The sequence below is a fragment of the Manduca sexta genome, chromosome 25, assembly GCF_014839805.1.
Source record: "Manduca sexta isolate Smith_Timp_Sample1 chromosome 25, JHU_Msex_v1.0, whole genome shotgun sequence".
NCBI classification, from domain to species: Eukaryota; Metazoa; Arthropoda; class Insecta; order Lepidoptera; family Sphingidae; genus Manduca; species Manduca sexta.
The window spans coordinates 11,510,013-11,523,811 of NC_051139.1; the positions used below are offsets into that span (position 1 = coordinate 11,510,013).

Genomic DNA, 13,799 nt, shown 5'->3' on the forward strand with positions numbered 1-13,799 from the left:
TGGGATATTTTTCCAGCGAAATTGACGCGTTTCTGTACCACTAATATGCCAGTTAGTCCCGTTTGCAACGATACAAACGCAATACAATTGCAGCCGTCTGCGATTTCATAGCTATTGCTTCCATGCAAAAAGTCTTTATAAGTCGCCCACCAAAATCCAATGCAATGCAGTCAATAAAATTACCGATGTAAATTATTAATATGGTATACTGTTACAAGCAATCATGTGGCTGATCCTCATTTTACTCTCCTACTCCTCTCGGCTCTTGCTATTAGATAGCAAATAAACAGAAATGAAATAAATATTCTTATAAGTTAAGTAATTCAATCAAACGCATTTAGGTCACCTGTTAGTATGATCACGCATACACATCTACGAATAATTCCTGTGGTTTCGTTAAAATGCGGTCTAACCGCCTTCAACAACATTCCTGGGGTTACTTTAGTTTGTATTAGGATTATGCTGTTTGAGTGCACAACTTAGTTTTTCTACGATATCAGCTTTATTCACATGGCAATTACTATGGGTCATATAAAGTGTATATGCTTAAAGGGATTGGTCAAAAGCCGGACCAAATTTATCAAAATTTAAAAATATTGATTAATTAAAACACAGATTACAACCAACATTTATTAATTACATTGATAAATTTATATAACGGTGATAGTCTAGTTGGGAGTGGAACTGACTGCCGAGACAAATGTTCGAAGTTCAGAACCCAAGAGCACGCACTTCTGATTTTTCTAAAGCTATGTGTATAGTTTTTATTCATTATCGCTTGCTTTAACGGTGCACGAAAACATCTTGAGAAAACCTACTTACCTGAGCAGCACTCCCTAATAATTTAGAAGGTATGTGAAGTCTATCAACCCGCACTAGGCCAGCATGGTAGACTAAAGCCTAAACCCATTCAGTAGCAGAGGAGGTTCGTGCCCAGCAGAGGGACAGTACATATTATAATACAAAGCTGATATTATTATTATTTATAATGATAAACTTTATTTTGAAGGTTTTGTATCTCCAACGATCACCTTAATCCTACTTCTTAATAATTAATTATCGTAAATTCAAACTCATAACAATGGATAACATGAATTCAAAATAAAAGAAAAGGACCATCACTCATGAGCGTTTGGCAGACTATCCATCAGTGATTTCCTTTTCAATGCTTCCACAGCCTGAAGGCACCATTATGCCCATATTGGATTACACAGGTATTTTCAGCTTGTTTTTGTTGCCTGCATTGCGGTTTTGCTATAATTTAGGATATATTACCAATTATGACGGCAGTGCCGTACATTGGTAACGACAAAACTAAACCAGTTTAACATTTGATTTAATTAACCAATGGTGGAATATTTTTAAATAGTTAAGGAATTGAAACACCACTTGACTAAAAATTACTTTATACGATCTACGCATTTGATATTAGTACTTCTATATCGACGGGTAAAGGAGTGATTTACATAACGACATACATTTTTTTATCATTTTAACTATTCAAAAATTTAAAAAAATCGGTGCTAATTTCAAATATGTATAAAATTCGACGTACAAAAAAAATGACGCTTAAGTCAATTAGCTTTTCATTAGTCGATATGCTTTATTACCTGCCAAAATAATTATAATTATTAATACGCGATGCCGATTCATTCATATTGAATTAATTTTCATTACTACAATAATTATTAAACATGATTTTATTTTTCATTTGACAGGTTCACATGTGGAGTGACGTCCAACTAAATGCAGATTACAGTGTGGGAATCATTAACAATTTCATTTGCGTCATAATACATTTCGTAAAAAGAGCAAGCTTTTCTTGCGTTCGAAAATGGCAGTTGAATTGAATTTACTTATGAATACATAGGTAAATACAAATAATCAATTATTATTAAAAATCATATCAATCAATCTACATAGTCGGTTGTATAAGTTTAAAATATTATAACAGATAGACATCTTAAAACAATTAAAACACAAAAAATGCAAAACAAAACATCCTTTTAACTATCAATGAACATAATATTATAAAATTTAACGTTATAATTGTTGAATATAAGCATAAGCTCCAGTAGAACAGAATGGCCACCCCTTTGTAATGCGGAGTTGGGCCGAGTGTCCACGAGGCGGCATGCGGCATGGGGCACGTCGACTGCCGGCAGAACCGAAACACCGAACGCGTTACCAGTTGGACACGAAATATCGGCGCAACACTACGTGTCGTTCACCCGCGCGCACGCGAAACTAAGTTATTCTCTTCGTCACACACTTGTGACTGTAAGTGGAGTGAAACTAATGAAAAATTAAGAGAAATCTCATAAACGATACAAAGTGTTGGATAATTTTTTTGGATATTCCGGTGACATTATTCTGTAGACGCTCCGAGCCACGAATTTTGTTTTTGTTTGCGCAGTTTGTGCCGCGCCGATACACTAATTGCTGTTTGCCGGAGGTAAGCATTTCTTCGCTAAACATGGCAATGGAATCTCATAACAGTATTCACCTAAGTAATAACATACATCTTAGACTGTTTAAATCGTAACGCAAACGGTTTAAAAATTCCTTAACCCATCACTAAAATATTCTTTACATTTCATGTTACGTTCTATTTAGTTTTGAATCTCAAAACAGTGTTTAGATGTATTAATATGTATGAAATAACACATTAACACGTGAACATTGCACTAATTACAATTATTAATTCATAATTTTTACAGTTTAAGAAGATTACGAATTACAATGCTATTATTGTCTTAGCTATAACTCATTACATTGTTCCATTCGCTCAATCATTAATTCTTTGTGCCAACAAATGATAAAAAGTTACCTCAACGTTTATGTCTATCCGGCAAGTCTCATCCGCCGAAGTCCGAACTGTAAGAACCAGTTCTCGGTCAGATGATAGTTTGTTATTATTTTTTGCCTCAAGCTGGTATCTCATCGGTCCGGTATCGAGATGAGGCACGACTACTGCCTTACGCTTACTTCCAACAAGGATAAACTTATTTAAAATCATATACCAGCCCCACCTTAAGATGGTTCTAACAATGATGTCAGAATTAGTTTGATGGTAATACGGAATTGATATTATTGAATGAATTAGAAAACATGGGAAAACCTGCCATCATGCCATCGATATAACATTAATGATTGTTAATTTGAGACCGCCGTAAGTTAATTGCTGAGACTACGATTAGCTATGAAGGGGAGCATGATCAAGGTTCCGTCAGCTGTACTCGGAACGCAGAATTAATTAGTAATTAATGTCATTCAAGATAATACAGAATAATACATAACTAGAGCTATCTTTGTTGACAATGAGTTAAATATGTTTCAATTACTCGATTTTTGTAGCTTCGAAGCCAAATTATAACAAAAGAGAAATACGTTTGGAAGTACATTTCGTCAGTACTCAACATTTTTTTTTACAAATGACAAGTTGACAAGTTGGTCAACACATAACGTCATCGCTGGCTATCAATTACCTATACTGCTACCTTACCTTACTGCTAATTACCTACATAATATATTGCTATACCATCCAGAACGTTCGATTTCAAGTCCATAGTAAGTTTACACTGCGTCCTCCTGGGGTAATGGGAAATTACATTGACTACAATAGTTATTTCATTTCCTTGAAAACGTATTCGGTGAAAATATTGAATTCGGGTGAGTAGTAGTAACCCTCGATTTCAAGAAACGATCTATATTGTTTCAATAGGACGCAAAAATGGACTAATCAGAATAAATTTTATTTGACATATTGATTTATTTTGATCGGTTTATTCTCGAGAAATGATTAAGATGGGAATCTCTTATTAAAATCTGCTGTGAGCAAGTAACACTAAAACAAAAGAATTCGAAATCAATTCCCGCACTCGGCAAATGTTTGTATATTCTCCAAATGTTTGTTTCGGAACTGGTGTTATGACAACGAAAGATCCTTATAATTTCTCTTATGATTAACAAACACATGACGCAAGTGTATTTGATCAGAACTGCGTTAACGGGTGTTGAATTTTATTTGTGTTACTTATATATTATTTCTTCATTATGAATTGTGCAGATTAAATACCTTTAAATTTTGAAATTATTAAAAATTACTTCTAAGAAAAATTATCTGACGTCAAAAAATCAGCGTCTAGTAAAATAATTAAAACTATTTGTTTTGATATCTAAAGTTGCTTCCAGACATCTTAACCTTTCGCAGAAAAATGCGCGAGTATGACGAACAAGACCTAAATGTATTGGTAATAGGGCTCATGCTCGGGCACTGTTCGGTGAAAAGTTACGACCTCTGAACGCAGCATTTAATACCTTCTATGTATTTGCGCTCCATCGTACACTATAAATGAAATACCTGTATTATCGTGATCGGATTTTAGAAATCAATTCGTTAAATCTATTCTTTAATGCTTGATATACTTGAATTAGTGATAAGAAATTTAAGTTTGCCTTTTCTAATGAACTATTACGCGCCGTAACTTTAATCCGTGATTGTTACGATATTGGAAGAAATCTTCTACTTAATTAGAAAGGGAAGAAAATTTAAACATTGCAGATGGTACCTCTTGTTTTTTTTTTTCTTCCTTTTATGTCCCCATCTTTATATGTTAAAATGGCTTTTGCTTATAGCTATGCCCGATAAAATATTTTTCCGGGATAAAAGGCCCGCTATATATCCTATTTCCTATCCGGGATCTCAAACTATCTTCATACCAAGTTTTATTGAAATCTGATTGTTTTTGAGTTTACCGCATTCAGACAGACAGACGCGGCGGGGGACTTTGTTTTATAATATGAAAGGAAGTATACATGGTTATTTTTTTTACTATTAAAGAATATTGAACTACAAAAACAATGTATTTATATTTTTCTTTTATTGGTAACAATACAGTTACTGTTAACGACATAATTATCTCGGCTTGGCTCTCTATCAACGTTTTCTATCAACAAAACAAAATATTTATATTAATATCTTATATCAATAATTACACTTATCAGTTGTAAATGTAAATACTTGATTGATACACATGCTGTTTCCACAAAAGACGTGAGTGTTGTTAAACATATTTTTTCTTCAAATTATCCTTTAAAAAGCAATAGTTACCATGATCATTACTATGAAATACCTATATTATCTCGCATCCTTCTATATAAATACATCAACATTCTTCTGGTGGTAGGATATATTTTATATCCGCCTAGATAGCAACCACGGTACACAAGGTGTTTAAACGCGCCATAGTGGCGCACTTAATTATGTCGCATTCCGGCATCAGCCTGTGTATATCCGGTTCCAACAGGCCGGCATAATTATGTTGACTGCCGAGGAGTATCATCACTCCTCAGCTCCATTCTATTGGACCCCACTTCACTTACCATCAGGTGCAGTGGGGTACCTTCAACGAGCACGTATAATAAAAAAATCTTGTTTCAATAAAAATTATATGCTTAGAAAACACTCGACGATACTACACGAGAATTTCTTAACATATATTTATTTCAAGATGAACTACTAATTGTTAAAGCGGTTGGAGTGATAAGATGGTCTCGTCACATTAATAATATTATAATAAGGTTTACACCTAACCATAATGTAAGGTTATTTCCCATTCACAATTTATATTGGATCATATTGAATGACCACAACATATATTTTCCTTTAGTGAATGAAAAACATATTTTTGTTATTCGAATAGTCCTTACGTGACTTATATCACGTAAGCTGTAGTCATAACACATCAATAGAACAAAAAACTATATTGAACTATATTTTTCAAATATATTCAAAGCACTGGGCTTGTACTTGATGAAGTACGTGCCTAGTCCTTTGATGCCCAGTGACTTGATAAAGAAATCTTAACACACTTATCAACTTATAAATAAATAACTGTAGACATAAGTTTTCGTTCTGACTAAAATCTTTAAAGAAATTTTGAAAAGAATAATCAGTACTAACACATACAGCTGAACAGTTTGTTTGTTTGATCGCGCTAATCTCAGGAACTATTAAGTAACCAATTTTATTTTTTTTTTGCACTAGGAAGCTATATTACTCATGAGTGCTATAGGCTACTATTTTCCGAGAAATTTATCCCGCAAAAAGTATATCACGCGGGCCACAGGCAAAAACTAGTTACATATAAAATTATTTTAGGAGTGTGTAAATACTTAGATCCCAGTTAGTCCCTTATGCGATCATTGTATATCAGGCATAAATATATATTTTTTAATGTTTTTATACCTACAATATGAATACCTTTATAATTTGAACATTCACATGTCTTAGGACAACGCGTACATTTGGTGTTAGAAGGAAAACAATTCCAAATGCCATACACATAAATAAACATGACAGCAACGTGTGAGGTAAAGCAAACAAATTTCCCGCAAGTTTTTCCCATATTCAAAACATCCTGTAGTTGGTTTTCTTGTGAACGCACTATCGATATCCTGTCAACCATTCATTCTACTGGCAGTGAGATATAACAATCGTAACGTATTGCGATGACCTATCTTCAGACAGGAGCAAAGATGACTGATAACGCAGGGTAATGTCCTGAAGACATCCGGCACCAAGTTAATGAGTTTACACAAATGCTTCTGTTAATTATGTACACATAATTAAAGTAGAGATTTTTTCCTAATACTCGGAGAATTTTTTAGAAAAATATTTGTTCTAATTAAGTCCATCGTTAAGTGATTTTATGAAAACTGATACGAATCTCTTGAATAAACTACGAATTAGTGCATTTTATATTTAATAAAACATCACATCGAGCCTTTTCAAATTTATAAATGACTTCCTCTAAAACAAACTCTGACGACAGGCAGTCGGAAAGGGGAATTTTGCACGCAATAAGCGGGTAATTCCTTGTCGCTTGAAGGATTTTATAGTTGCCTGGGCAACGGAGACGAATTATTTACATATCACATTGAAAAAAATATCAACGAAAACAGAGTAGACCGAATCAAATCCGCTGAATCAAATATAAAAAAAGGATGTAAGATAAATACACAATGAGCTGCGATACGTATTTTTTGTCAACGCTCAGCGGCTCAACCTAAATTTTGTATGCAAAAGATACAAACACGATAAAACCCGTTTCTCAGAACACTGCTTATTCTAGTTTGCTTAAATTTAACTTGAAACATGCAACAAACACCGAGATCAAATTAACCGCAAGCGTAATTAGCTTTAATAAATAATAAAACCCGTCTCGGGACACACGCCCTCTGTACAAATATTTTCTCTCAAAATCAGCAATTTTAAGCTTGCAAGCGGTTAAACGTGCAGACTCAACAAAATTGCGGAGGTGGTTATAGTTGAAATTGTACCCTTTCGTACTAAATATTTAAGCCAAACAAAGCGAGTGGCGAATAATAACGTGTTGATAAAACCTTGACATAATAATTTATAATAAAATATTGTTTGTTTGACGAATATTACTATGAGACAATACTAGATTAATATAAATATGACAGATTATTTTTTTATTTTGTTTAATATCCAACGTTCATTCTAAATCAAATGACACGCTTCATGAAAAATGGCCCCTAAACATAAGTAATTTGCTGACAATTGAACAACCTCGGAGCACTTGTATTTCAACACCTTTATTTGCGGAGACAAACCAAGAACGTGACTTTAACGGAGACTAAACTGGATATCTAAACACACTTATCAACTTTGTAAATAAATAACTGTAAATATGTGCTAGCTTATAAATACGATAGTTGAAAACTGACAAATCAATACGAGACATCGGAAATAAACCGAGCAGGACACTGCACCCGTTTAAAGGTTTCGACACACACCAGTGCAGGGCCCGTTCGGTAATAAAACCGCACAGGATAAACAAATATATCGATGCACACATTTATATGTTATCAAAAATTATTTTTAAGAAGCCTCTCAATTAATAATAAAAGCAATTACCATTATCTATCTGAAATACTGGACGTCGCACGATCACGTCACTGCCCGGACCCACCGCGGCCGTATCGCGCCATGTTATAAACAGCGAGAACCATCAACTCACCTGGAACCAAAGTGTATAAATAATTCGCTAATACAGACGGAAACAGGCCACTTGCTGACCGAATTGTATTGGCCGAAGTAAAGCACTAACGGTTCTAAAATATATCCACTTGAAATACATTATCGTATTACTGAGAACCCGACTATTGAAGCCATAGTAATTGACTTAATGCATGCACCGATTGAAGCATTTTATTGACGTGATAATTAAATCAACAGTTTCTGCTCTATATAATCTATAGCTTTATTTTTCTTCGGTATAGCAACATAGGCTATGAACCGTGAGGTCTTGAGTTTGATTGCCAGGAAGGGTAATTTGCGAGAATAGTGATCAGAAAAACAACCCTAACTTTTCCGGTATTAGAAGTTGTACTTGATGCGACTAAGACTCCATCCGTAATCAAATCTAGGGATGGATATAACCTGCAGGTAGTTTTGCATTATTTGTAGATATACCTTTAAATGTAACAAAGTATTTGAAATAGCCAAAGTAATTCTGGGAATCTGTACATCGTGCTTTTATGTTTAAAACAATTTCAGAGTAAATATTTTTAAACAATTTGAAATATAAAATAGTACAGAAACAGATATTTATAATATACTAGGAAGTACAGATAAAAGAAAAGTTTTAAGAAAATAGTAAGCTGATCTAAAAGGTAATTAACCTACAAGTCAAATATAGTACAGAGAAACCGAACAAAACGACATTAAAATGGTGCCATGACACATTGCGGGGGTGAGATATAAATAATTTGCTAATTTTACCAAAACTCATCTACTGCACCTCGCTGCAGTAGCAACAGTTCTCCATTTGTTTCGTTTTAGATGCATTCATACATATCAAAATTATAGTGGCCAGTTATTTTTCATTCACCCTAACTTTGTCTAATTATTGGTAATAATAGGCAAGCGAGGCTCAGGGTCCCTTGCTCTTTGAAGCTTGAAATCTGGCCACTTGTGGTCAAGAACCATGTCGGTTCAAAATAATACGACATCGATTCAATTATTTAGTAGTTTAATAGATTCTTTACAACTACGCGACCTCTCTAATAGTAATCGTTATATTTCAGTTAATTAACATAAAACCGTAATGTACTATTAACCTTCACCTTCTTCTAGAATTGCACTACCTTTTAGTAAAAACCGTACAAAAATCGTTTCAGTAGATTTTTTGAAAATCGATCACATACAGACAAACAGCTTTTGGGGACTTTGATTTATAATATATATAAATATTAATAAATTTATTTTCTCAGTAGTAATACACTGGTGTCGGAGTTAACATGCAGAGAATTTCAATTGTTAGGATATAACAGATATGTGTATCGCAAACTTGACTATTTAAATTCAGTTTATTTAGAATTCCAGCCGACCCTTTCTTAGCAGAATACATAACGAGCCAAGTAATCTCCAAACAAACTATTCACAATACACAGAAACTTTTTGTGCTATCTCTGTCCATTATGATAATGGATTTTGCGTAATGCATTACGACTTAATTTTGTGGTTTATTCATTTGTTTGTTCACGTTTTCGTACTATTAATGTTGTTTTAATAAAATATTGTGTTACATTCCGTTCATTTCAAGTATCTTTGTTGACGTACGTACAATATAATGGGACCTAAGTGAGACGTGTTTTTTAACAGAAAATATTATGTTGCTAGTTTAATAATTATTAAGGTCATTCTAAAATTAATAATAAAATACCGTATTAATCATTTAAGTTCCTCTACGTTAATATTAAACCCATTATTGTGGAATGTCCATATTATTATACGCCACAAAAACGATATAACATATATTGTATGACTCTGTGTAAATCAAATATATACAAGATTTTGCCGCTATTCCATTGACACGAGAGCCGGTGGCATGGGCATTTTTATGTTAGAAGTCAACACAGAATTATTCATGCCGGCGCGGGATTCGCAAACAAAACAGAAATTCTAAAAATAACTGTTCCACAAACCAGCTTTGAATAAAAAGCAAAAATATATTTTACACTGTTTCATTTACATTTTATTTGATAGTATACCAAAGTCTTAAAGCGTAATAAAACAACGCCCTTCGCTGGAACAGGTGGGCAGTGAGATACTGGTATACTTAGCATACAGCACTCGCAGTTCGGCAGGACCGGAATTCTGTCGTGTCAAAATTCCGCTTGCGACACTCGACCAACATTATTTGACATCATTGAATACAAGTGTGGCGAAATGTCGCCCACTTTTTCTAACGCCCCAACAAGTTTCTATGAAGTATCTGCACCTGATAATCTTCAAACGGATAAAATGTGTGTAATCGTCTATTTAAATTTTTAATTGTATTCATTTCAAACGTTGTCGGTGGTCTTAGTTCCCATTGTCAATAAAAAATGGTGTAATGATTTGTCAGGATACTGTACCTCTTTGTATTAACCCAAATTGTCTTTACACGTTTTATGTTAGAGTCCAGTTTCCTTTGAAACTGGCATCGTCAACGTGTAGTCTGAAAGAGCAGTGAACTTTGCCGAGGGCCGCACCGAGTCTCTGGTCTACACCTGAGGTTCACTCACACAACTATTAGTTCCGACAGTTTAAGTTCTAAGATAGATATCACATGCTTATCACACGTTATACAGGAATAGTGTACACCGTACTTATAATTGACATAGAGTTTTAACAACTCTTGAAATAACATTAAATCTTTTTGATATGTACCAACAAAAAAAGATTGACGCAATCTGAATAAGTTAATATTTTAAGCCAAAAAAACCAATCAACTTATTCGTTATAAGTTATGAGACTTCATTATGAATATTATGGAATATTATCAGCAAGTCATCTACGTGGGCACGTGAAGAATCGCTTTGTAAATGCTCAATAACCGAGCAAATAAAATATGATAAGTACGAACTTGGATAATTTAAACTATCCAGTGGAATAATTTAGTTACTAGGCGCAAGAGTTCAAAGTCGCAGTTACGTAAAAATATCTCAGTCACACAAGTGTTTAGGAAAGAGTTTCAAATCTCCTACAGATATTTCATACAGAGGCGTTTTGAAAAATATACAACTTATTTCTGTAATATGGCGGGACTTTTACGGAGAAGTGTATGACTATTTTAAGTGTTCCCATCATGGTATCAACCTCAGGCGGAACGCTTCGCTACGTGCCGGTGGAAATAATTAAGAAATTAGTTCCACTGTCGAATTAAATATCGGGGATTTCTCTAAGCTTTTGGACATCATTTTGTATAGTTGATAAAATGTTTAATGACAGATACCTGTAGAGTTAATTATTCGATAGACATATTCGAGGTATCTTCAGAAGACTGCCTCGATGGCGTAGTTGCGTAGTGTGGGTGATACGACACGGCTCTGAAGTCCCAGGTTCGACTCCCGAGTCAAACAAAGTGATATTTGATTTTTTTGCTCAGTATCAGCTTGGTGTCAGAAAGTTGTGCCCGATATGGTGGTACCAATAACGTCATGGCATAGAACACGCAGACGATTAGTGGTCGCATGTCTGCATACCCCTTTGGGGACAAAAGCGTGATGTGTGAGTGTTTCGGTTGCTTGTATACTTAAGAAGAATAAAAAAAACCAAAAGCGAAATAATATTTCCGTTCCTATTACGATTACTAAGTAATATTGTAGGTGGAAATACTTATTGTTCGAGTTGTAAGCTTCAGTGCAAGAGTGGGTTTGGGTATGTCGAAAGTTGTCAGTTGCGATAAATAATTACTTACTCTAACAAAACACTTAGCTGTATTTGGTAATAAAGCAAGCTATGTAAAAAAATTACAACTTTTTAAAACCAGACGATAAACACAGGAATTCACTTGAGATCACGTTGCAAGAAGGTCGAACATAGTCAGTTAAGGAAAAATAACGGAAAATATTTTGCAACTTGCCAATTCTACAACACGGGACACAATTTGCGATTATAAAGAGAGTATTAATAACCTTTAAATTACTGAAATACTTTACTGCATACAATCTAAAATGAAGCTTAGTAAAAATTACATAGAATTTAAATTATTATCGTAATCTACCTCCTATATAATTGCAGGGCTTCTCACAATAAATAGACGTCATTAGAGCGAGCCAGAGGGCCATTATATCGCGGGTTTCTAACAGCTAATGCGTCGCCCTAAGTTTTTTGTAATACCACATACTCGCTTGTTAAGGGCTTTTTACACTGGCGGTAATTGCTAGAAATGAAACACTCTAAACGTAAGTTAACAGTAATTTGTTAAAATTAACTAAGTACAGTTAAGTTTGTTTAGAGAGAACAAATAAAATAAAGTTTTTATAGTATATTAATAACTATCATCCATTGACAGCAATCCGATATTAGCAGACAAGACAATAACATTCCTTACTAACATAAGGCTCTATATTTGAATATAATGTATTTCCAATACCAATACATGTATGGACAGCCTTGGCGTGTCAAGGACCTGTGTCCAGGCTTGGTTGGCTTTGTTGTTTCATAGTTATTGTAGGTTGAAGGATTTTTTGCTTATAATCTTATAAGATCCCTTGTGTTTGATCTACATCTTAGTCTAAATATAATGTTGAATGTGATTATTGTTTTTTTTTTTCATAATTTATTATGGAATAAATGCTTCGGCACACATTGAAGACCAACTTGTCTGTAAAGTGAGTTTAAAATGTAACTTTATAAAAAAAAAAAAAAAAAAAAATGCTTATTTTGACATTGTGTGACTACTAGTATTGTGTAACTATAAAGGCTTATTTTGACATTGTGTAACTAATTCAAAGACACATTACACATACTTATGTTCAAACATACATACACATACTTGTGTTCTTAAAAATAACACTTAAATAATTATTTCCTCTAACCGTAGATAAAAAATAAAAAAGTGTAAGTTTCAAACAAAATAAATATCTATAAAAAGTAATTTTAATTTTATGCGCCTGAATAGCAAAAATATTCTTTATTCATGCATGATTTTTGGCACAATGTTAGCAGAGGTAAAGATGACTATATGTTTTCATTTATTAATGCTGTCAAAATTACCCTATATACCCTTACCTGAGTATAATAAATCCGTTTATTCGCAGAAATACAAAAGTATATGCGAAGGTGCCGTGTCATAAACCTTCCGTGGAATAAGCATGAAACATTTTTACGTTAGTTCAGGGTTAAACCATCACACGGTCGGATTTTTTATGTGTTTTGTTCACGAAAGCACGAGATACATAACAACAGGCTATACAAAAAGTTTACGTAATCTATGCGCAGAGATGTGTTAAAAAATAGGATATTTGATGCAAATACGAAAATAAAACACGCTGGCAGAACACTTACTTCTTTAACTGAATTATAAACTAATAAACTTGAACTTCAAATCCCTATATTTTTAACGGTATTTGAAGCAAGATAAATATAAGCGAATAAATAAAAAGACTTATAAAAAATCTTAAAATTTATTTCAACTCGTTCCTACCCATAAAATATAATAATTCATATTTTGTTAATTGCGTAGAACATATGGATATATAATACTCATAATAGGTACGTTTTCGGCTACATTATTTTAAAAGCTACACAGTGTGCGGTCGACCGTGCAACAGGTGTCAAAACAGTTTTAATAGCAGATGGTTTGAACCATTTTAAGACATGAAAGATGAAGTATGATTAAAATGTTTTAATATCACGTTTGTGTTACAGCTTCTAAGACGTTCATTGTGGCGTTACATTGTTTAGATTAACAGTTCCATAATAATAGAAGGCATGTTTT

The 13,799-nt window shown here is 33.6% G+C and overlaps 1 protein-coding gene across 1 annotated transcript in view; it reads left to right on the forward strand.

The window, feature by feature from the left end:
* The first annotated feature begins 2,170 nt into the window (after positions 1 to 2,170).
* The window catches only part of LOC115449011, a 41,229-nt gene continuing 29,600 nt past the window's right edge, over positions 2,171 to 13,799 (forward strand). The window contains exon 1 of the mRNA XM_030176666.2: positions 2,171 to 2,455. The gene's annotated coding sequence lies outside the window, so the exon portion shown is untranslated. The remainder of the gene's footprint in view (positions 2,456 to 13,799) is intronic.